The sequence below is a fragment of the Pseudophryne corroboree genome, chromosome 2, assembly GCF_028390025.1.
Source record: "Pseudophryne corroboree isolate aPseCor3 chromosome 2, aPseCor3.hap2, whole genome shotgun sequence".
Taxonomy (NCBI): Eukaryota; Metazoa; Chordata; class Amphibia; order Anura; family Myobatrachidae; genus Pseudophryne; species Pseudophryne corroboree.
Genome location: NC_086445.1, coordinates 692309833 through 692335001, shown reverse-complemented (window position 1 = coordinate 692335001; position 25169 = coordinate 692309833). Strand labels below are relative to the sequence as shown.

The 25169-nt window shown below is 45.9% G+C and overlaps 1 protein-coding gene across 1 annotated transcript in view; it reads left to right on the top strand.

Moving 5' to 3' along the window:
- The first annotated feature begins 9308 nt into the window (after positions 1–9308).
- The window catches only part of CNTN2 (contactin 2), a 159801-nt gene continuing 143940 nt past the window's right edge, over positions 9309–25169 (top strand). Inside the window, exon 1 of the mRNA XM_063955219.1 lies at positions 9309–9502. The gene's annotated coding sequence lies outside the window, so the exon portion shown is untranslated. The remainder of the gene's footprint in view (positions 9503–25169) is intronic.

Here is a 25169-nt window from a genome sequence, read left to right as displayed (position 1 = left end):
CTTGATCTGAGTCTCTTGTAAGAACAAGATGTCCACATCCTGCTTGTCAAAAAACTCAAAAGCCAGATACCGAGCATGTATGGATAACACGGAAGCCACATTCATTGTGGCACATCTAATAGGATGGGGATCCATGGTCCAAGATTGTTGAAATGGACTATGCACGTACATTACTCTAGTTATCACCACCACCCCCACCACCAACACCACAGTCCATACATGCCACCCCATTCACTTCCTCAATCACAACCACATCCACACCCGCACCAGCAACTTTAGGACCAGGGTCAGGGGGTTCCCTTGCATCCAATGACCCAGGGCCAGACTCATTATTTTGATTGATCTGACTCTGATTCACTATCTGCCTCTTTCCCTATCACCATCACTTCCTCCTCAGCAGCAACCACCTCCACACCTACCTCCTCATCCTCAAACAGTGGCTTCCCAAACTCCTCTTCCTCTTTTCCTTGTTCCAATTCAATCCCTATTGGATCCCACTCTAAACTTTCTGCTGCAACATCCTCTATTTTACTGCCTGCATTCCCTTCTCCCTCCTTCCTCCTTCTCTTCCCTACCATCTTGATTACGTCTTCTTTCCTTTCTTTGTTCTTTCTTCTCTGTCTTCTAGGTTTAAGTCTTGGTTCCCCTTTTTCTAGAACCACTTCACCCTCATCTTCCTCATCTGTGGAGAATACCCCAAACCTATTTGAAAGAATCCCCCCCCCCCCTCCTCCACTTCCTCTTTGTTGTTTTCACACCCTTTTTCCCACCTGAAACCGGGATTGGGACTGGGATTGAGGTTGGGATTGGGCCTGAGGCTGAGCTTTGCGTCCTTCTGACACTTTCTTTCCAATTTCCCATAACATCTTTCTCTTTGTTCACTTTAACTACTGCCCCTCCCCTAGGAATTCTCTTTTCTGAAATATTACCTTCTTCAAAATTCACGCAACCCCTGTTGTTATGACTTGCCATGGGGCAACGACTATAGGGATGCCCCATCTCTCCACAAAGGTTACATTTCACCCTATTACATGTTCTAGATGTATGTCCACTCTCCCCACACATCGAACATTTCACCCCCGCACAGTCTCCACTGAGGTGCCCAGCCTCACCACACTTAAAGCATGTCCTTGGTTGACTAGTATAAAATATCTGCACCCGGTCTCGACCTATGTACGCAGCAGATGGAATATGGCGCACACCGGTCTCCCCAGGATGCAGATGTACACTGGCCAACCAAGCACCTCCCCACACTCCCATTGTGTGGTCTGTTTTCCTGATATCTGATTGCAATTCACCTTGCCTGCTTAACCAAAACCTGATATTTTTCTCAGGTATGGATTCATTGCGGACCAGGATGGTCACTTTTATGTAATTTTGCTTCTCCATCAAATCTGCCTCATAATTACAGTAACCATTCTTGTCCTTGTTTACTGACCACTTTCTCCAAAAAATAAACAATGTTTCCTTATTATAAAAGCAATCATACTCAACAGATTTTATAGGATAAATACAGGCATATAAATCTCTGTAAGTAACCCCAAGAGAAAAAATGAACCTAAGAAAATCAGTCTTAGGTGGGGGGTGACCATCACCCACCCACCTAAACTGTACTAGGTTCCGTCTCACTCTCTGGCCACCACTACCACCACCAAATCTTGAATCCTTATTTTCAGAATTTTTCCCCATATCTGCCACCTTCTGTGCATAAGACATTCCTTCAGGGTTAGGCTTGCCCGCACTCCCTCCAGCTAAATTGACATTTTCACTTTGCATTTTCCCCCCCACACACACATTTTTGTCCTTTCCTTCTGGGATGTCTTTAGAATTCTTTTTCTTTACTTCTGCACTGATTAACGACAATGCTTCCTTCACCCTGGCAGGAGCTGGAATGTTCCCATACATTGACCCTGCAACTACTTTCTCACCAGCATCTAAAGTCTCTGGATTTAGAGCTGGCAGACCTTGAGCCAAACCATCAATAATTACCGTTTTTCTCACTGTCTTTCCCACACCTCCCTGCACTTTGGACACAGCCTGCACAATTACACTAGGACCTGCATCAGATTCAAGCAAAATGATAACAGGCTCAACCTCCATGCCACCCTGCGCATAGACCCGACGCCGGGCCCTTCCCTCCGGTCCTCACCGGCCTATTACAGCCTTTTCATTACTGCTACCATCGCCCGGCACCTTGGAAGCCACGGGTAACCCCCGGCAACCCCCTCCTGACAACACCTGCACAGATCTTACCTTGCTTGGAGTGCCATCAGGGATTCCCAAGCCGCCGTGTGCTCCCCTTGCCTCCACTTCCATCTCCATAGCAGCTGAATGATGCTGCTTCCAGAACAACCACGGACAATTCCTTGATCACAGGCACATCACTCTGGAGCTTATTAATAGCTGGGGATTCCTCCATCTACACCCTCTTCCTTCTCCAGGTGAATCAACTCTTTTGATGAGGGTATAACCTGAATTCTATGTACTGCAGTTAACTCCTTCCCTGCTGGTAAGGAAACTTTGGCCTTTTTTCCCCCTCACATTCTTTTAAGGATGTAATTCTTGCCTTTATACTGCTCATGGTTTCTCGTATATCATCCATTTCACCCTGGATCCTGACCCGCTACAAATTGGCAATTGTATTACATTTTCTCTTGCGAGCATAATACTGGGATATAAGTTTAGCAGCTTCTGCCACTAATTCCTTCAGGCCTAACCGAACCCAGTAATATTCCTCTGAAACAACATCATCACCATCTGAGTTCTCTGCATCTGAGATCCCCTCTGTTACACTGACATTAACCCCTCCTTGCCTGGAGGCTCAGCCGCTGCGGCGACTGTACTGTCCCTGCCAGTAATCTTACTGGCAGAGGTGCTTTCCACAGGTTTTGGGGTACACAATCTTCCTGCCGATCCCTGCTGCTTCACAGGGGCTCCGGCAACACTGATGGTACTTCTTGTAAACCGTGGCTGGCTGGCTGGCTGAATCCACTGCCCCTTCCCATCTCCCAACCCCTACAACTAGAGAAGGGCTGGCGTGGGGGATGCCTGACCCATCATCATACCTCTGGGACCCGACAGCAACAGCGCTGGGCGCGGGCCTTCCACCTGCTGAAACTTCCACTCTCCCCCTGCTAAGAGCAGCAACTCCTGCCCAGAAATCCTACAGGGGGGGGCGGGCACTCTCACTCTGCTGCACTCCTAAGCTCTGAAGCTCAAGATCTCCTGCACATATGTCTGCACACCAGGAGAGAGCAGTAGTATATGTGCCTGGGTTACTCCGGGAGAGAGCAGTAGTATCTGTGCCTGGGTTACACTGGGAGAAAACAGTAGTATATGCGCCTGGGTTACACTGGGAGAGAGCAGTAGTATATGCGCCTGGGTTACACTGGGAGAGAGCAGTAGTATATGCACCTGGTTATACTAGGAGAGAGCAGTAGTATATGTGCTTGGGTTACACCGGGAGAGAGCAGTAGTATATTCACCTGGGTTACACCGGTAGAGAGCAGTAGTATATGTGCCTGGGATACACCAGGAGAAAGCAGTAGTATATATGCCTGGGTGATACAGGGAGATAACAGCAGTATATGTGCCTGTGTTACACTGGGAGAGAGCAGTAGATACACATAAATACCCCAGTACAGTGCCAAATACAAATAATGACCCCAGTAGTGCAGTGCCAGATACACATACACCCCCAATAGTGCCAGATACACATATGCCTCCTGTAGTGCAGTGCCAGATACACAGATGCCCACAGCAGTGTCAAATACACTTATGCCCCCAGTAGTGCAGTGCCAGATACACATACGCCTCCAGTAGTGCAGTGCCATATACACAGATGTTCCCAGTAGTGCAGTGCCACATACACATACACCCCCAATAGTGCCAGATACACATACGCCTCCAGTAGTGCAGTGCCAGATACACAGATGCCCCCAGTAGTGCAGGGCCAGATACCCAGATGCCCCAAGTAGTGCAGTGCCAGAAACACAGATGCCCACAGCAGCGCCAGATACATATACACCCCCAGTAGTGCAGTGCCAAATACACATATGCCCCCAGTAGTGCAGTGCCAGATACAGAGATGCCCACAGCAGCGCCAGATACACATACACCCCCAGTAGTGCAGTGCCAAATACACATATGCCCCCAGTAGTGCAGTGCCAGATACACAAATGCCCCTAGTAGTGCAGTGCCAAATACACATACATCTCCAGCAGTGCAGCGCCAGATACACAAATGCCCCCAGTAGTGCAGTGCCAAATACACATATGTCCCCCCAGTAGTGCAATGCCAGATACACAGATGCCCCCAGTAGTGCAGCGCCAGATACACATACACCCCCAATAGTGCCAGTTACACATACACCTCCAGTAGTGCAGTGCCAGATACACATACACCCACAATAGTGCCAGATACACATACGCCTCCAGTAGTGCAGTGCCAGATACACAGATGCCCCCAGTAGTGCAATGCCAGATACCCAGATGCCCCAAGTAGTGCAGTGCCAGATACACAGATGCCCACAGCAGCGCCAGATACACATACACCCCCAGTAGTGCAGTGCCAAATACACATATGCCCCCAGTAGTACAGTGCCAGATACAAAGATGCCCACAGCAGCGCCAGATACACATACACCCCCAGTAGTGCAGTGCCAAATACACAAATGCCCCCAGTAGTGCAGTGCCAGATACACATACCTCTCCAGTAGTGCAGTGCCAGATACACAAATGCCCCCAGTAGTGCAGTGCCAAATACACATATGTCCCCAGTAGTGCAATGCCAGATACACAGATGCCCCCAGTAGTGCAGCGCCAGATACAAATACACCCCCAATAGTGCCAGATACACATACACCTCCAGTAGTGCAGTGCCAGATACATATACACCCCCACTAGTGCCAGATACACATACGCCTGGAATAGTGCAGTGCCAGGTACACAGATGCCCCCAGTAGTGCAGTGCCAGATACACAGATGCCCCAAGTAGTGCAGTGCCAGATACACAGATGCCCACAGCAGCGCCAGATACACATACACCCCCAGTAGTGCAGTGCCAAATACACATATGCCCCCAGTAGTGCAGTGCCAGATACACAGATGCCCACAGCAGTGCCAGATACACATACACCCCCAGTAGTGCAGTGCCAAATACACATATGCCCCCAGTAGTGCAGTGCCAGATACACAAATGCCCCCAGTAGTGCAGTGCCAGATACACATACGTCTCCAGTAGTGCAGTGCCAGATACACAAATGCCCCCAGTAGTGCAGTGCCAAATACACATATGTCCCCAGTAGTGCAATGCCAGATACACAGATGCCCCCAGTAGTGCAGCGCCAGATACACATACACCCTCAATAGTGCCAGATATACATACACCTCCAGTAGTGCAGTGCCAGATACACATACACCCCCAATAGTGCCAGATACACATACGCCTGGAATAGTGCAGTGCCAGGTACACAGATGCCCCCAGTAGTGCAGTGCCAGGTACACAGATGCCCCCAGTAGTGCAGTGCCAGATATACAGATGCCCACAGCAGTGCCAGATACACATACACCCCCAGCAGTGCAGTGCCAAATACACATATGTCACCAGTAGTGCAGTGCCAGATACACATACGTCTCCAGTAGTGCAGTGCCAGATACACAGATGCCCCCAGTAGTGCAGTGCCAGATACACATACACCCCCAATAGCGCCAGATACACATACACCTCCAGTAGTGCAGTGCCAGATACACATACACCCCCAATAGTGCCAGATACACATACGCCTGGAGTAGTGCAGTGCCAGATGCACATACGCCTGGAGTAGTGCAGTGCCAGATACACAGATGACCCAGTAGTGCAGTGCCAGATATACAGATGCCCACAACCATGCCAGATACACATACGCCCCCAGTAGTGCAGTGCCAGATACACATACGTCTCCAGTAGTGCAGTGCCAGATACACATACATCCCCAATAGTGCCATATACACATACACCTCCAGTAGTGCAGTGCCAGATGCCCAGATGCCCCCAGTAGTACAGTGCCAGAAACTGCAGTGCCGGATATCCAGATGCCCCCAGATACACAGATGCCCACAGCAATGCCAGATACACATACGCCCCCAGTAATACAGTGCCAGATACACAGATGCCCCCAGTAGTGCCATGCCAGATACACATATGCGCCCAATAGTGCCAGATACACATATGCCCCCAGTAGTGCAGTGCCAGATACACAGATGTCCCCAGTAGTGCAGTGCTAGATACCCCCAGTAGTACAAGACCAGATATACAGATGCCCACAGTAGTGCAGTGCCAGATACACAGATGCCACCAGCAGTGCCAGATACACAGATGCCCCCAGTAGTGCAGTGTCAGGTACACATATGCCCCCAGCAGTGCCAGGTACACAGGTACTGCCCCCAGCAGTGCCAGATACACTGGTACTGCCCACACAGTGCCAGATACACAGGCATTGCCCACACAGTGTCAGAAACACAGGCATTGCCCACACAGTGCCAGATACACAGGCACAGCCCACACAGTGCCAGAAGCCCCCACAGTGCTGCTGCTCCCACTGCTGGTCCTGGGGCTGGGGGCCAGGGAGGAGAGCGCAGCACGCCTCTCCTCCCTTCCCCTCAACCGAACGCTGCAATCACCCGCTGGCTTCTGATCCTGTGGCTGGGACGGGAGCCGGGAAGGAGAGCGCAGCCCCGCCCTCATACAAAAGAGGGCATGGCTAAAGCTCGGCAGGTCCTAGCAGTGAGTTCACTGGCTCCCCGGTGGCCCAGTCTGAGCTTGCAAGCATGGTATTCTATATTCTATATTCTGATCATTAGCATATGGCATTTCTATAATGGGTGCAGGCCCGAATCATGTTTTATTACTCACCATTCGAGAGTCCCATGTAGGAGCTTCAGCCATGATTAAATATCGCCTGCAAAATGGCCACCACACATGCGCAGTAGGAATTTAGTCTCCGGAACATGGTGGGTGCCATGTTTGTGGAGACCTGCGCATGCGCAGTAGACTCTGGCACAATGCCAGAGTCTACAGCACCGTGAAGAGGAGTGGGCCCACCAGGAGTCGGCACATGGGTTCCCTCCTCTGCAAAAACGCCCCTGATTTTGATAGATTCCCATCTATGTTGTGACTTTTATATTTATTATTCCTATATAGTAAATAAAATTTAAACTACACTGATGTAGGACAATTCATGTTTTATAATGACTTTGACTATTAATACTAATAAAAAAGTTAAATACTAATAAAATTTCCATTGTGCCAATACATAATACCCCTTTTTTGCACCAAAATGCCAGGTCCGACCTGGGTTTTCGAACAGACCCCATTCACACAGTAGGCTGGACAGGGCCGTCTTAACAGCAGTGTGGGCCCCTGGGCACAGCAATACACTGGGGCCCCTACTCATCCTCCATGGGTGGGGGTGCTATCAGCAGCAGCTTTGATGTCCCGCGAGCGGTAGGGGGTGTTCTATATTCAGCTCAGCATGTAGGACTTGGAGCAGTAATTTCTGCTAATTACTCCTTTACTGCACAGATAGGGTGGAAGGGAGAACACTAAACTGTACAAGGAGGCACTGGGCTGAATGAAGGGGCCCCAGTATATGACTTTCAGGGTGGTAGGGGGTGTTTAATACATAAGGAAGGGGTCGATAGTGGAGTGGGCTTAATTTTCATCATTTACTGGTGAGAGAGTAGCTTGCTTGACTGCAGACATCTCAAGTTCCCGGAAAAAGATTTCTTAGCTGTGAATGGGATAAAAAATTAGAGTGTCTCACCTGTCAGGAGGTTCTGGGGACTTGGGTATCAGAGTTCAGGAGCCAGAGCAATTAACCAACAAATATATAAAACTTGATATTAGACGTGTGGAGCTTGAGCTAGTACCAGCTGCTTGAAGGCTGATATATTTGGTTCTGGGCATAGTAGAGACAAGCTGCTAGTGTCCACCGAAAGTGGAGAGTCACAGCTTTTGAAATATACCCTCAGAAAAACGCTACGTCATACAGAGCCCGAGATATCTGGCTGGGAAGAGCAATTAACAGGCTTGGATGGGGACCACTGCTTTGAAGTCGGATATCTCTGGTTCCCTAGGGCCGATTTTCAAAAATCTGGTACCCCTGGAAAGAGGGGACCCTCAGCTATCAGCCTGGGGCCCTTATACTCCTGGGGCCCTTGGGCAAGAGCCCATTGAGCCCATACGAAAATGGACCCGGCATATTGTCAGGTAGACTCATTTCGGACTGCACCCTTATGCAGTCTGCCTGTTCTGCCGGCGCTTGGAGATGACATCATCTGCAAGCGCCGGTGACCTGACTTTCTGTATACTTTTAGTGTTTACACTGCACCGTTACCCAGGTCGGTGCTGGGTTCTACCCTGGTAGCTACTGTTGTCGGATTCGCAGGTAATGCGACCCAGGATATTTTTCTCAGACCCTTTCCCACCAAACCTCGACCCTGGTTGCCCCAGCAGTAACTCGGGTTAAAAGTTTGGTGGAAAATGGGTGTTACATGGGTTTGGTATGCGTGACCGCCGGTCACCATACGGACTGCAGGATCCCGTCAGCGGTATGCCAGTGGGGAGCGCGAGCACAACAAACCGCTTGCGCGCTCGCCACGGGTTCTATTCCCACTCTATGGGTGTCGTGGACACCCACGAGTGGCAATAGTCCCTGCTAGTAGGCATGCCATACTGTTGAGTTTCTGAGGGTGCGGGATGTAGGGGGAAGTATTTTGACCGCCAGTCTCCTGACCACGTCCCGTATTACACAGCTCTGTAATGTACAATCTGAGAACTTTTCCAGCTATATAAGTCACTTCCAAGTAACCTCCCAGTATTTATTTATTCCATGGTGGGAAATCAAAAACTTGCAGAAAGCCCTCTGAGCAGCACAGACAGAGCATACATGCTCCCCACTGACAGCACCTCGTCAGGATAGAATTCAGGATGTATGATAAATGTATGAAATATATCTGTATGTTTACATTCAAAAAGTTAACTTACTACAATGCTGAGTGTCGCTGTCTCCATACACTGTTAATTAACAGGTCATTCAGTTTATGTTGTTGAGTCCTGCTATATACAGTGATTTAAGCATAAGGAAAACATTACATGTGAGCATCCACATTTATCACTATTATGATGTACCAGAATAAATAAAACTGACACAGCCTGTGCATCTGCCAGTGTGTCTGTGCTACTGCTGCCCTGTGTCAGGGAGGACTCTGGAGAGAAAGGGAGGGAGTAAGAGAGACTGGGAAGAAGGGAGGGAGAGAATAAGAGAGAGAGGGAGAGAAGGAGAGAGATAGGAGGAGCATATACTGATGCAGTCAGCTTGCAGTATCCTGATACACACACACACACATATATATATCCACACACTCTGAACCTGCACCCTCCCTCCTCGCTGCAGATTTCTGTGTGTGATGTAAAGAGAGAGACAGAAGTACCCGCTGGTGTAGCACCTGTCTTTGGCATTCAGGTAGGATTTGTGATGTGTCACTGTGTGTGCTTGGCATGAAAACATTTATTTTGCAGCAGGTTATTCTTGTTATTCGTAGTCATTTACGGGTGCTTAAATATGATTTTGGAGAACCTACTTTCCTGGCAAAGGATGTTTTATTAAAGTGATTTTTCTGCATTAAGATGCAGTCTTTTAGATAGACAATGTTTCACTTTAAATGCTAAAATGAATGGAGGTGTACAGGAATGCATATCTTGGCAACATACATTAGAAGAGGAAGCTTGGCACCAAGTCAGGTGAGTCTATAGCTTAGTGGATCCAGCAAAAAGTCAGGGTCTTCAGCCTGGCCTTGGAGACTCAGGTCTCAGGAACAGCTTCTAGTAGACAGGGCAGTTCTGGTGGATGGTCTGCTGCATGGAAGTGTTCAGGCTCAAATAAGAAGTAATGCTTTCATAACCTGACAACTGTGCTGCAAGAATAGGAGAATAGACAGGTACAGAACACCTGCAGAACATTATATGGAAGACTATAGTACCCAGGTGATGGGAGTAATTGATCACAAGAAGTTTGGGTAAGTTTTAGATGTTTCTCAAATGTATTAATATGAATAGTAAGTAGGAGACTGATAGTCTGCAAATTATGGGGATGCTTTACAAAATATGTACTTATTTGGATCAGATTGTAACTGGGTCAAAGCTCAATAAAGCCAATACCTAAAAGATAAAATATGTGCTTGAGGCCCTGGCACTTCAGTTGTCATAGAGCAGGATAGCGAGTAGATGATGTGTGTTGATTGGGTGGATCAATTACGAATAAGACACAAAAGTGCAAGAACAAGTTTCAGGTCATATTAAAAGCACTAGTAAGACACTGAGAATAGACTGAATGGGGGATGAGTGACCAGAGTCATAACTTGACCTTTTGAAGTCATGTACATTACTAAAAGCTCAACTTGGAATGATTTAGACAAGTGGTTCCCAAACTTTTTTGAATCATGGCACCCTAGAGTATCAAAATTTCTTTCACGGCATTCCTAGGCCAAAAGTTTCTTATTGAGAAATTTAGAAAGAAATATTAAATTAAGTAAATCAAGTTTATATGTCGTCACCATCAGCACTGGTTTTGCCTATAACGTTGACCATAAATAATTTGATTTGGTGCTGGACTACCACTCCAAGGCACCCCTGCAAGTGTCCCAAGGCACCCCAGATTTAACCAGGTATAACTATTTACTACAGTACAAATGTCCAGCATGGCAATTAGTACCCTACTTCTTTATAGCCGTTAGCCATGCACTCTCATTATAGCCTGATCTCGGCCAACTATACTATAGTGTACAGACTGTCCAGATTCCTTCTTGATCCTTTTGAACCTCTAGAGGTGACTCCTGACACCCCTTCCCCTACACTACTCTTATTCTGTTATGTATATCTGTTGCCTATTATATTACAATTCATGCAGGTTGAAGTTTCAGATTTTAAATTTTGTCTTTCTTTGCTTTCATCATTCTTATTGGTTGTATCCCACTTCTGGTCACTAAAAAGTAAGATTATAAAGAAAACCCTAAAGTTTCATTTTATTTAAATAAGAGTTAAAATGTGGTAATATACAGTATGATGGCAACAACATAGTAGACCTGTGCTGAATCCAAGCGAATATAAATTGTATACTGTTTGTTTACCGTAAGAATTATGTTTGTTTTGAGTATCTGAAACTGTATCTGTACTGTTTTTTCCAGCATCACTCCTAAACTGTCTTACTCCCAGTTCTAGAGAATTACCACTTTTTATAAAATTTAACATAAATGTTCTCGTAGTGAATTTTGTTAAAGAATCATAATTTGTTTCTCATCTGTACAGGTTAAGATCCATGAGTTTTATCATAAGTTGTATGTTTAAAAACATGCAGTATTTGCAACTCTGTCATTGAAATTAGTCCCAATTTATTACATATACCGGAAAAATATGGATCGTCTGGTAGAACCAATAGAACGTGATTCTGCAAGCTTTCTGTAGCTCTGCATCTGAGCAAATGTCATTTTTGCGCTGATCCTAAATAGCTCTGTATGTTTATAAAAATGTGGTACATTTACATATTGCATTCAGACATTCATTTTACTTAAGTAAAAAAAATGTAATAAGGTTTAAAAGTGGTAAAAGTGACTATAAACTATACATTTCTTGCAATACCAGGGTAGAGCACAAATAAAATCAAATAACTCCACCACACCAAGCACAAAAAGTGGCAATAAGCCAAGGTAGGTAACATGGTCCTCTAGCCGTTGTGGAACAACAAGTCTCTGTAATGTGTTGACAGGGAATTCTGGGACTTGTAGCTCTACGAAGACAGGTGAAATGTTGCCTAACTCCTCTATAAGGAATTGTGTCTCAGATGTGCTTTTCCAGTCATAACTTTCATTATTATTTATATTTGTCTTTCAGTTTTCAACTCTGAAACTCTATTGGTATACAGTTAAGCATAGTCAACAATGACATTTTTCCTTTAGGCTATGAAGTTGTAGCAGCTTGATGCTGTAAGATCCATACTTTAGACCCATCTGTTGCCGCACACCCTGCATATGAGTAACCTGGGGCAATGCACGCCCTATCAAAAAGAGCCTAAGAACTAGACAAATACTCTTTGTAGCTATCAACTGAGGAAGACCTGACTCAGACCACACACATCTCTATATATAATGTGTATTCTTATGCAGTTATAATGTGAAATTGGAAAGTGTTAGCTGATATACATACATGTTATTAGAATTAGCTATAAGCTATGCATATTGTGCATATTTGAACGCATTCCTGAAGTTGTAGAGCTCCACCAAACTTTATTCTGTAGATACCCAAGCGTGAAACGTACACAGCCTAGAAGATGGTAGAAATCATTGCTAATCTACTACATCAATGGGATGCCATTTGCTTATTCTCGGATGGTGGTGCTATACAAAAAGCTTCTGCTTTAGTCCAATTGCCCTCCAACACTGCGTTTTTATCAAAAGACACAAATGAAAATTGCTTTTGAAAATGCATACATTCATTCCACAAGCATTTAATATAATATTTGATAAATCTGTATCATAAACAACACACTGATGTCAACAAAACACTACAAGGGATGAATAGACATGTCTATACAGGACACTAAGTTTAGGGAGGTATTCAATTAGCCGCAATATTACTATGGCTCGGTAAAAAGGGGGGGTCATAAAAAATTTTTCACCCCTATTCAATTATTTCTCACGAAAACCTCCTGTTTTTCATGTGAAAATACATACAGATGTAGCCACTGTTATTGTTGCGCGATGTATACATACGAGCATGTGCATCGTAGCATACTGCATGGTGCGCTGGGCTGCAAATAGTTGCACTTGACAATTGCTCCATAGGAATGAATGGCGTGCACATATGTTCGCACGCATTTGACTCATTACTGAGAACACTTGCTGCGCCAGCTATGCTGCGATACATGGCTACATCGGTAGGTCCCACGATAAGCCGCAAGCCTATGTACTTTCGCGCCAGTTGTCATGAGAAAAAAAGCCACTTATCGCTGATTTGAATTCACCTACTTGAGGCAGGTGAACCAAACCCTCGATAAGTGCCAGCGTGATAATTAGTGGTGGCAATTAACCACTGCTAATTAAATATTGAACATTGAGCATACTAGGCATACTTATGCAAAAGCTTAAAAATGACACTTTTTTCTCAATTTTCCTAACAATCAAACTAACATGTTGTGTCAAGCAGTATATTAGTTCAACATGACTAAGAATAAATGTGCAGATGGTATACGTTTAATATGCCGGCTGTCGGGATCCCGGTGTTCAGGATACCGATGCCGGCGCAACAGGACTATTCCCACTCGTGATTGTCCATGACACCCGAGCCCACAGCGTGGCGAGTGCAGTGATCCTGCAAGGGGACTCTGCGCTCGCCCCGCTGCCAGCATACTGGTGGCTGGGGTGCCGCCGTCAGTATATTGACAGCTGGCATCCCGGCCGCCGGTAAATCATACTGAACTCGTGCAACACAAATGCACTAAGAAGATCAGAAAAACGTGGCTATGGCAAGGTCAAGGTGGGCTATCAACCATATGTTATCAATTTGGTGTTGTTTATTTTGATGACATTCACATTCCCAACATTCATTATGTTGACATGAGAATGTTGAAATGATTGTAATGACAACATTAAACAGTACACATGTCGACACTGATGTAATGCTATTTATGAAATACACACATAGTAACATAGTTAATGAGGTTGAAAAAAGACAATTTGTCCATTGAGTTCAACCTGTAGTATAAATCATACACTATTCTGTATACAACTATAGTGTAAATGTAATGACACGGATAGAGTTATGTTTTAAATCTATCTGACACTATAATTCTCACTGTTTCTAAAATACAATAATTTTAAATGTTATATCTTTGGATATCTTTTTCAGTTAGAAATGTATCTTATCCATTTTTAAACATATTGACTGAGTCCACCATTACTACCTTCTCTGGCAGAGAATTCCAAATCCTTACTGCTCTTACTGTAAAGAATCCTTTCCAATGCTCAGTAGGATAATTTCCTCTCCTCTAACCTCAGAGGATGCCTGCATGTCCTGTGTAAAGATTTTTCAATAAACAAATCGCCTGATAGCTCCATGTATTGTCCCTTTATATATGTATAAATATTAATAATGTCTCCTCTTATAGGCCCTACACACTGGGCGATATTATTGAAAGAAATGAACGATCTCATTCATTAATGAACGAGATACCATTCATATCTTGTAGTGTGGAGGCAGCAATGATGAACAATGCGCGGCCCCGCGCTCGTTCATCGCTGGTGCCCTGTCGCTTGTGCATGCAGGCCAATATGGACGATCTCGTCCATATTTGCCTGCACTGCTGTGGAGCCGGGTGATGGGGGAAGTGAAGAAACTTCACCCCCCCCCCCCCCCCGTCACTGCCCCCGCCGCGTCGCCTGTCGACCGTATCCGCCGTCGGGCAGCTCGGCGGCAGATCGCATAGTGTGTAGGGCCCTTTAGACGCCTCTTTTCTAGTGTAAACATACCTAACCTGGTAAGCCTTTCCTGATAATCCAGTGCCGCTAACCCCTTAATCAATTTAGTGGCTCGCCTCTGAACCCTTTCAAGTTCCAAGATAGCTTTTTTTATAGCGTGGTGCCCAGAGCTGTAAACAGTATTCAAGATGTGGCCGTACCAATGATTTGAATACAGTGGCAGGATTATACTCTCATCCATTGTCTCAGTCCCCCATTTCATGCATGCTAACAGTTTATTAGCCTTCGTTGCTGCACTTTGACATTGTGTACTGCTGCTAAGCACGCTGATTGAATTGCGATCAAATGCGACTCATGTATTTATTTACAAGTGACTAACTTGGGCCATTTTGTGGGAGGTAATGGGGAGTGGTGGCAAAAACATGAGAGTGTCGCGTCCGTTTTCGTGGGAGTGTCTACCTACATCTGCGATCCTGCATGCAGAAAACATAGCACCAGCACCTCAGTTCCAGCGGCCATTCTGTGTGACCATAGGGTTGAAGAATCTGTGACTGTTGCAGCGTGTGTGTGCACAGCTGCTGGGATCTGCGAGGCCACCGGTGGGCGTGTCTCAACATATTTTCATCAGTAGAACTACAGAGCCACCGCCGCAGTAGATACACACCAAATAAAGTGGGTACCAATCAGAAAGTCCAGGCTGCAAAAAAGGTACAGTATAAATGATGGGTCAGTCCACAATAACAAATCTCAGCAGGACAAGCAAGGCCCAAAACAATGTTGTGTTGCTAATTAGCAGGATGGCGATGTTCTTATTCACCCAAGGAAATCTAAGCCTTGTGAGTACCAGCCAGCAGCATGCAGGTGAATAAACAAAGAAGCAACTTGCTCAGTTCACACACAGCAGGTATGTATGTCAGACACATAAACAAGACTGTGACATTGAAGTGTGAACAAAGGTCACCATGGCCTGTAGCAGCACAAGGCAGTAGATTGATGGGAGGTAGGGAGCAGGTCTGTCCCTGGTAGAGTCCAACTCACCCTCCACCTGTTGGATCTCTGTATGTATAGTGAGGGAGTCCCTGGTAGGCAGACAGCTGCAGGTGTGAAAGGTAGACAAGCACAGTGGCGGATCTAGACTTAACTTTTAGGGGGGGGCGGTTTAAGAATTATAACTCCTCCCCCTAATCATAGCCCCTCCCACTTAGTAATACCCTTCCCGTTCGCTTCTAAAATTTCCTATTGTTGCCATTACTAATAAAATGTTGCCAGTTAGTGGAGAGAACCCTGCGCACTGGTGATACAGACTGGCGAATCGCCATTCCTTCCATCAGAGGTGGTAGAGGCTAAGACACTAGGGCAATTTAAATATGCATGGGATAGACATAAGGATATTCTTACAAAGAAATAAGGATCACATAAGGTTAGAGATAAAAATAATGTAAAAAAAAAAAAAAAAGGGGCAGACTAGATGGGCCAAGTGGTTCTTATCTGCCGACAAATACTGTTTCTACAGCACACAGAATGAGCCGAAATTCACATTATAGCACACTGAATGAGCCGTAATTCACATTATAGCACACTGAATAAGCCGTAATTCACATTATAGCACACTGAATGAGCCGTAATTCACATTATAGCACACTGAATGAGCCGAAATTCAAATTATAGCACAGTGAATGAGCCGAAATTCACATCATAGAACACTGAATGAGCCGAAATTCACATCGTAGCACACTGAATGAGCTGAAATTCACATTGTAGCACACTGAATGAGCTGAAATTCACATTGTAGCACACTGAATGAGCCGAAATTCACATCGTAGCACACTGAATGAGCCAAAATTCACATTATAGCAAGCAGAATGAGCCAACATTCACATTATAGCATGCTGAATGAGCCGAAATTCACATTATAGCACACTGAATGAGCCAAAATTCACATTATAGCACGCAGAATGAGCCAAAATTCACATTATAGCACGCAGAATGAGCCAAAATTCACATTATAGCACGCTGAATGAGCCAAAATTCACAATATAGCAAGCAGAATGAGCCAAAATTCACATTATAGCACGCTGAATGAGCCGAAATTCACATTATAGCAAGCAGAATGAGCCAAAATTCACATTATAGAACGCTCAATGAGCCAAAATTCACAATATAGCAAGCAGAATGAGCCAAAATTCACATTATAGAACGCTGAATGAGCCGAAATTCACATTATAGCAAGCAGAATGAGCCAAAATTCACATTATAGAACGCTGAATGAGCCAAAATTCACAATATAGCAAGCAGAATGAGCCAAAATTCACATTATAGAACGCTGAATGAGCCAAAATTCACAATATAGCAAGCAGAATGAGCCAAAATTCACATTATAGAACGCTGAATGAGCCGAAATTTACAATATAGCAAGCAGAATGAGCCAAAATTCACAATATAGCACACTGAATTAGGCAAAATAATGCAGGGACATAATGCAGGGAGAAGAGGGGGGAGAAATGGGACACAGGGGACACAGGGGACACCCCCCCAGGGGACACCCCCCCCCCCCCACCACCACCACCACACAGACACAGTCACAAGCAAACAATTACATTCAAAGCATAGCATATAAGGGCACACGGCTTCAGCTACCACAGAGGCAGATATCAAAAGGATGATGGTCACCAGAAGTCCTGTATGGGTCTGGACAGCTGTTGTGAGCAAGAAGGTCTTCAACACTGCAGGATACTCAGGAAGACTCTCTATAACTAAAAAATGTTCCAAGAGGGAAATGCACATCTGTAGTCACTGCAAGAGGGTGTCTCAGTTTAGGTGGCCATCTCCCCATTGATGGAGGAGACAAGTTGGTGTCAGGGGAGCCAAAGCTACAACTATAAAAAAAGCAGGACCTCAGCTATGGTCATAATAACTAATAGTTCCTCTGTGAGGGTAAGACCAATTCCTCAGCTGCAGTAGACAGAGTAGATCTCCAGTTGATGCAGACAGGGACCACCGAGAAGGTCAGTGTAATATACATAGGAATCTCTTAAATGTCCAAATCATGAGAGAACTCACACTGGTCTGCAGGTACATATATACTTATACTCAGGGCTACCATCAGATATTGTGGGGCCCAGGACTGACAAAATAGACAGGGCCCCTCCCTCCACCCAAAAAAAGATTCTTCCGCACTGCTCCACCCCTATGTGATGTCATACATTGTGATATTACATATAGGTGGGGTCTTGTGGACCTACAGGAATGATTCACAGAGAGCTGACACGCAGATAAGGCTTGTTTTAAGAAGTCCTCCCCGCGCATCAGCCTGCTGTTGATTCACAGACTGGTGCAGCTCTATAGGTATCGATAGGAGCTAGGGGTGGGCCTCCCTCTCTGTATGGGCCTTGGACAACAGTTCCGCCCCCCCCCCCCGCCCCCCTGATGGCTGCCCTGTATATACTGCAGTGCTAGCCAGGTCTCACAACTCGTATAGCGTTCTTCTGTCCACTGGTTCAATAATGCCAATCAGTGAGCAGAAGGAGTGGCCAAAAGGAAAATGGTTTAGGCAGCACACTCAGGAGACTAGTCACATACACATAGCTTATTAAGTGGTGGAAAATCTCCCGCCAAGACCTGCAGGACTCTGGGGATATTCAAAATTCCTCCACTCAGATCATTAAAGTATCTGTGCTCCATAGGGAGTCTAGATAATTCACCATTTGTAAGTACAATTAGGATCCTGAGATAGCACAGGACCAGAACGAAGCCATCGTAAAAAGGAACCATCAAGGATGCCCTGCCCACCAGATGTCCTCTGCAAGCATATGATATGCGTTCATATTCCATATAGATATATCTGCAGTTGACATACTGGCTATTTGATGAATGCATCTAGATGGGATGTAGTTATGTGACCGGCGGTCGGAACGTACGTGGCATGCAGGTATTCTTTTTTTATCTCAATGGCCTATTCTTTTTAATGGGGAGGATGGCATGTGAAAAGCCCATTGATATGAATGGCAGAAGGCATTCAAGGAAATACACAGGTTGTAATAAGTGATTTTGTAATCAAATGATGGCACAAGGCTTAAAGATAGTAAAAAACCAATAGCAGGTAATATACAGCAAAAAAAAATCATAAAAATGTAAGTCAATCTATTTTAATTGAAAATGTGAAAGTAGTAATAATGAGTAATATATAGCAGAATGAAGAGCATGGAAAGAGAACTATAAAATCCCAATGCATAAACAACATTGGTGGTCATTCCGAGTTGATCGCTAGCTGAATTCGTTCGCTGTGCAGCGATGAGGCAAAAAAAGGCACTTCTGCACATGCGTATGCGGCGCAATGCGCGAGCGCGACGTACTTTTACAACAGCCGATGTAGTTTCACACAGGGTCTAGCGAAGCATTTCAGTCGCACTGCTGACCGCAGAGTGATTGACATGAAGTGGTTGTTTCTGGGTGTCAACTGACCGTTTTCAGGGAGTGTTCGAAAAAACGCAGGCGTGCCAGATAAAACCGCAGGTGTGGCTGGGCGAACGCAGGGCGTGTTTGTGACATCAAAACAGGAACTGAATAGTCTGAAGTCACCGCAAGCGCTGAGTAGGTATTGAGCTACTCTAAAACTGCACAAAAAAATTGCCGACGCTCTGCGATCCTTTCGTTCGCACTTCTGCTAAGCTAAAATACACTCCCAGTGGGAGGCGGCATAGCATTTGCACGGCTGCTAAAAACAGCTAGCGAGCGAACAACTCAGAATGACCACCATTACCATATAGCCATAAGCAACTAATATTAAATGTTAAAGGAGAGCAGAGGGAACCCTAGCAGGAACAGTGTTTGGGTTTTCATTCACCACTCAATTTATACCTTGCTGTGTTAAGTTCCAGCAGCATTATTTAGCTATAGAGGTATGTACAATGGCATTAGTTGTGTTGACCTTTAAGAAAGAGCCCAGAGGAGCCCACTTGTTTAATCACCAGATGGAATTGCTCTCAGAATAATGTTTTAGCAGAGATGATCTCTTCATGTAGCTGGGCTGCCCATAAAAGTATACACCAGCTAGAGATGATCACATAATTGTTCACCAAGCTGTTTGTGCGAATGTGTGAACCACGGGGGTAATTCCAAGTTGATCGCAGCAGGAAATTTTTTAGCAGTTGGGCAAAACCATGGCCCTCATTCCGAGTCGTTCGCTCGGTAATTTTCTTCGCATCGCAGTGAAATTCCGCTTAGTACGCATGCGCAATATTCGCACTGCGACTGCGCCAAGTAATTTTACAATGAAGGTAGTATTTTTACTCACGGCTTTTTCTTCGCTCTGGCGAACGTAGTGTGATTGACAGGAAATGGGTGTTACTGGGCGGAAACACAGCGTTTTCGGGGCGTGTGGATAAAAACGCTACCGTTTCCGGAAAAAACGCAGGAGTGGCCGGAGAAACGGGGGAGTGTCTGGGCGAACGCTGGGTGTGTTTATGACGTCAAACCAGGAACGACAAGCACTGAACTGAACGCAGATGCCGAGTAAGTCTGAAGCTACTCTGAAACTGCTAAGTAGTTTGTAATCGCAATATTGCGAATACATCGGTCGCAATTTTAAGAAGCTAAGATACACTCCCAGTAGGCGTAGGCTTAGCGTGAGCAACTCTGCTAAATTCGCCTTGCGAGCGATCAACTCGGAACGAGGGCCCATGTGCACTGCAGGGGAGGCAGATATAACATGTGCAGAGAGAGTTAGATTTGGGTGGGTTATTTTGTTCCTGTGCAGGGTAAATACTGACTGCTTTATTTTTACACTGCAATTTAGATTGCAGATTGAACTCACCACACCCAAATCTAACTCTCTCTGCACATGTTATATCTGCCTCCCCTGCAGTGCACATGGTTTTGCCCAACTGCTAACAAAGTTCCTGCTGCGATCAACTCAGAATTACCCCCCACGTGCATGCACATTAGCATTGCTGAATCAACGGTCCCCGTATTGTTGGGAGACAGTTGATCTTCGGATCAACTGTCTTCGCATTGGAGCAATGTTGTATATTGCTATGGTGTTTAAGGGGTCTATTCATGAAGCAGTGAAAAGTGTGGAGAAGTGAGGCAGTGGAGAAGTTGCCCATAGCAACCAATCAGCTGCTCTGTGTAATTTTATAGTATGCAAATTATAAGTGTTACGTCAATGCTGATTGGTTGCCACGGGCAACTTCACCACTGGCTCACTTCTCCACACTTTTCACTGCTTCATGACTAGACCCCTAAGTATCTACCGATGCTACCGCAGGGAGTTGGAGTAGCACAGCAGAGAAGTGGTACTTGATGAAGAGAGACAAGTAAAAACATAAAAAAGGTAATGGTACATACCAATGATTATCAGCAGATAAGGGTTCATCCACTTTCTTTTTCACTTCACTGTACTCAGATGCTGCTGAGAAAATAGACACCTGCTGTACCACACTTCCATTTCAGTGCACTGTATAAGGAGGGGGTGTTTGATCAGGGGTCACAGCCAGTAGCGGATCTTGCCACGGGCAAGCAGGACTTTTGCCCGGGGTGCCGCCTTCCGGAGGGCGCCGGCGCCATCCGGAGGGCGCCGCACCATGGCAAGATCTGCCACTGTGCCCCCCGCAGTGCCCCGCTGTGCCCCCCGCTTTGAAGGGAACCAGACGCGTAGCGTCTAGTTTCCCTTCATGGAGAGGACCTTGTTGTGCGGTGCACGATGACCTCATCGCGCGCCGCACAGCAAAGGTCCTCTCCATGAAGGGAAAGTAGACGCTACGGTCTAGTTTCCCTTCATGGAGAGGACCTTTGCTGTGCAGTGCGCGATGACGTCATCGCGCACCGCACAGCATAGTGGCACAGACACTAGGGGTCATAATTGACCTCTACTGTCTATGCTGTTCTATGGGAGAGACGTAATAACGTCTCTCCCATAGATCGAGGAGAGGTGAGGAGAAGAGCGGCGCGGCGCCGGCGGGGGAGGTCTGCAGCAGTCTGGATCAGGAACGGGGATAGTAAGTATATATTTTTTTATTTTATTTTTTCTTTCAGCGGCGCTACAGGGGGCACAAATGGGGGCGTAACTGACCCCGCCCCCATTTGAAGCCACGCCCCTATACTTTGCCCGGGGCGCCACAAGGGCAAGAACCGGCCCTGGTCACAGCAGGAGTGGTAAAAAGGAGAGGAGTCTGGATATGATGTTTTAATAAGGAGGGGCCCCAGAGCAATTTTATAAATAAACAATAAATAATAAGAACTTAATTAATTATCTTAATAAACTGTACAAATAGCCCCCCTAGATGAAGGTTGCATACACATACTACAATAATATGAAAGGGAGATTGGTCCAGCAATTGCATTCATCCTCTGTGCATGTTTGTCTCCTGTGCTTTTATGAAAGCATAGCAAGGTAAGGAGAAAGAGAGCACTTGTTTCCATAAATAAATGTCAAGATTGATTTGCGTGGTGACACAGTGATTAGATCTGCTCCTTTGTGATGTAGAACCATGGGTTGCAGGACACTATACTGTACCTCCAGATTTAGGAACGACAGTCCTCATTTGAGGACTCTGTCTAATCGGGACTGCTTTTTTTGGTAAGTATTCCCCATTCGCATAGCACAGATGCCATGCACCTGCGCTGAGAGAGGGTATGGGTACAAAATAATCAGCCTCTGTAGGGGCGCAGGAGTGTAGGGCAGATGTCACATAATCATTTCGCAATCGTGGCTACTAATATGCGCCCCATGCTAATGTATACAACGAGGATGCATAGCTATGCTCCCTCCAGCAACCATGCACTCGGGCCGCTCAGATTTTGCCAAACCCTGCCAGCATTCAATGGGTGCTTTTACATGAAGATAACACTACAGTAAAGTGAGTCAAAAGTTCAGACATGATCCCACAATGCGTGACCATGTCCCTGCTTCTGCATTTATTCTTACTACCCGACTTAAAAATCTGGGAGGTATGCAAACTATGTGGAGTTTGTATGTTTTCTCTATGTTCACATGGGTTTTACTCTGGGTGTCCTGGATTCTTCCCACAGTCCAAAAACATTTAAGTTAATTGGCTTCTCATGTAGCAATGCTAATGTGTTTGTGGTAGAGAATGTCAGAAGCTCTATCTATTTACTGTAGATCTTCTATACCACACACTTTATGATTATAATTAAACATTTTACATAAAACACAACATATTTATCAACAGTTTCTTATATAGCGCAGCAAATTTCGTTGCGCTTTACAATTGGAAAATAAAATAAAACAATTGCAAACAACAGTGATAAACTAAACTGGGTACTAACAGTCAGTCATAGGGAAATAGGCATTGACACACACGGATACACTATGTACTATATATTCCATAATGCTCCATCAGATTGCAAAGGTTCTTGGTGGGCTGTATGATATGGACACACAGCAATGTTGGCCTGGGTTCAGGAGGATGGGAAAGTGAACAGGGAGAAAATATTTGAGGATATGTGTGGACTCTACAGTGGGGAGCCAGTCAGGATCCCGGCAGTCGAAATACTAACATCGGTATCCTGACACTGATCGGCATGCCAGCACCAGAATCCCAACTAGGATCCCTAAACAGTGTTTGTTGAGCCTCCATAGAGGTAACCTTGAGAGGAGGGGGAGATTTAAGCAGCTTGGGGGAGTGTTAGGGTTAGGCTGCCGGGAGGGGGTTAGGTTTAGGCTGTGGGGAGGGGAGGTTAGGTTTAGGCACCCCTGGGGAGGGTTAGGGTTAGGCTGCCTGGGGGGAAGGGTTAGGTTTAGGCTGTGGGAAGGAGGGGTTAGGTTTAGGCACCACCGGAGAGGGTTAGAGTTAGGCTGCGGGGATGGGGGGATAGGTTTAGGCGGCGAGGAGGGGGGTCAGGTTTAGTCTGCGGGGAGGGGAGATTAGGTTTAGGCACCCCCGGGGAGGGTTAGGGTTAGGCTGACTGGGGGGGGAGGGATAGGTTTAGGCTGCGGGAAGGAGGGGTTAGGTTTAGGCACTACCGGAGAGGATTAGAATTAGGCTGCGGGGATGAGGGGATAGGTTTAGGCGGCGAGGAGGGGGGTCAGGTTTAGGCTGCGGGGAGAAGAGGTTAGGTTTAGGCACCCCCGGGGAGAGTTAGGGTTAGGCTGCCTGGGGGGGGGGTTAGGTTTAGGCTGCGGGGATGGGGAGGTTAGGTTTAGGCACCCCCGGGGAGGGTTAGGTTTAGGCTGCGGGAAGGAGGGGTTAGGTTTAGGCACCACCGGAGAGGGTTAGAGTTAGGTTGCGGGGATGGGGGCTAGGTTTAGGCTGCGAGGAGGGGGTTAGGTTTAGGCTGCGGGGAGGGGAAGTTAGGTTTAGGCACCCCCGGGGAGGGACAGGTTTAGGCTGCCTGAGAAGGAGGGTTAGGTTTAGGCTGTGGGAAGGAGGGGTTAGGTTTAGGCACCACTGGAGAGGGTTAGAGTTAGGCTGCGAGGATGGGGGGGGGAGGGATAGGTTTAGGCTATGGGAAGGAGGGGTTAGGTTTAGGCACCACCGGAGAGGGTTAGAGTTAGGCTGCGGGGATGGGGGGGGGGGGGGTAGGTTTAGGCTGTGGGAAGGAGGGGTTAGGTTTAGGCACCACCGGAGAGGGTTAGGGTTAGGCTGCGGGGATGGGGGGGGAGGGTAGGTTTAGGCTGTGGGAAGGGAGGGATTCTTACCATTGGGACGCCATGGTCGGTATTCTGACAATCAGCATCCTGACCGTCATATCAGACCCACCCCTACAATGGGGTTGTAATTGGATAGGAGTGTTTATGTTGGTACTACTGTAAATAAAGGATAATAACATAGCAATTGTGCTTTTTCTACACTTCAGCAGCCATTATGCACAAATCAAAATGGACGTTTTGTGGCTTTCTACAAGCATAAAATCTTGGCGTTTGCTTTGCAGCTAGCGCTGTACAATGTTGCTAACACAAAAACATGTTGGCTGTGCCAAGTCAACATTAATAGGAGAGATTTACCTTTCTGTGCACATAATGACCAAGATGAAATGGTTATGAGTTAATCTATCTGGAAGTGTTGGCAAACTAGTTTTAATGAATAAGCTATGTACCATAGTGTGTAGGAGATGGGCACACTGTGAAATAATTTAAGGCACATCTGTCTGAAACTTATATCAAGTCTGTCTGTTACTTTTGAGTGTTGCTATTTATTTGTCGATCTTACCACCTTCGATGGTTCTCAACAGCCATCATATATTGTGTACCCTCAATTCATCAATTCGTCACCCATCACGTGATCACAAAATTCATCATGTGATGAATTGGGTGAATGCATCTTCCCATCTGCGGTGCTGCACATCAGATTGGATTATGCAACAGAGTAGTTACAGTAAGCATGTAACAAGATATTGCAATATACGGCGGATTGTGCAGTGTGTTTGGCAATATATCACTACATTGCATCGCTGTGTCGTTGGGTCCACACATCACTGAGATATGTACCCAGCTTAAGAGTCAAAAGAGCACTGATACTTCCAAAACGTACAATGAGTATGAGAAGCCAAGCTGAAATGGATCCTAGTGCATTTAATATACGAGGCTGAAATGTATGGAAGCATTGCATATTAAACACACAAACATACGCTCTGTATCATCTGACACCTTCAAACAAATATGAACTGATTTGACCCCCAGGGACACATTAATCATTAAATAAT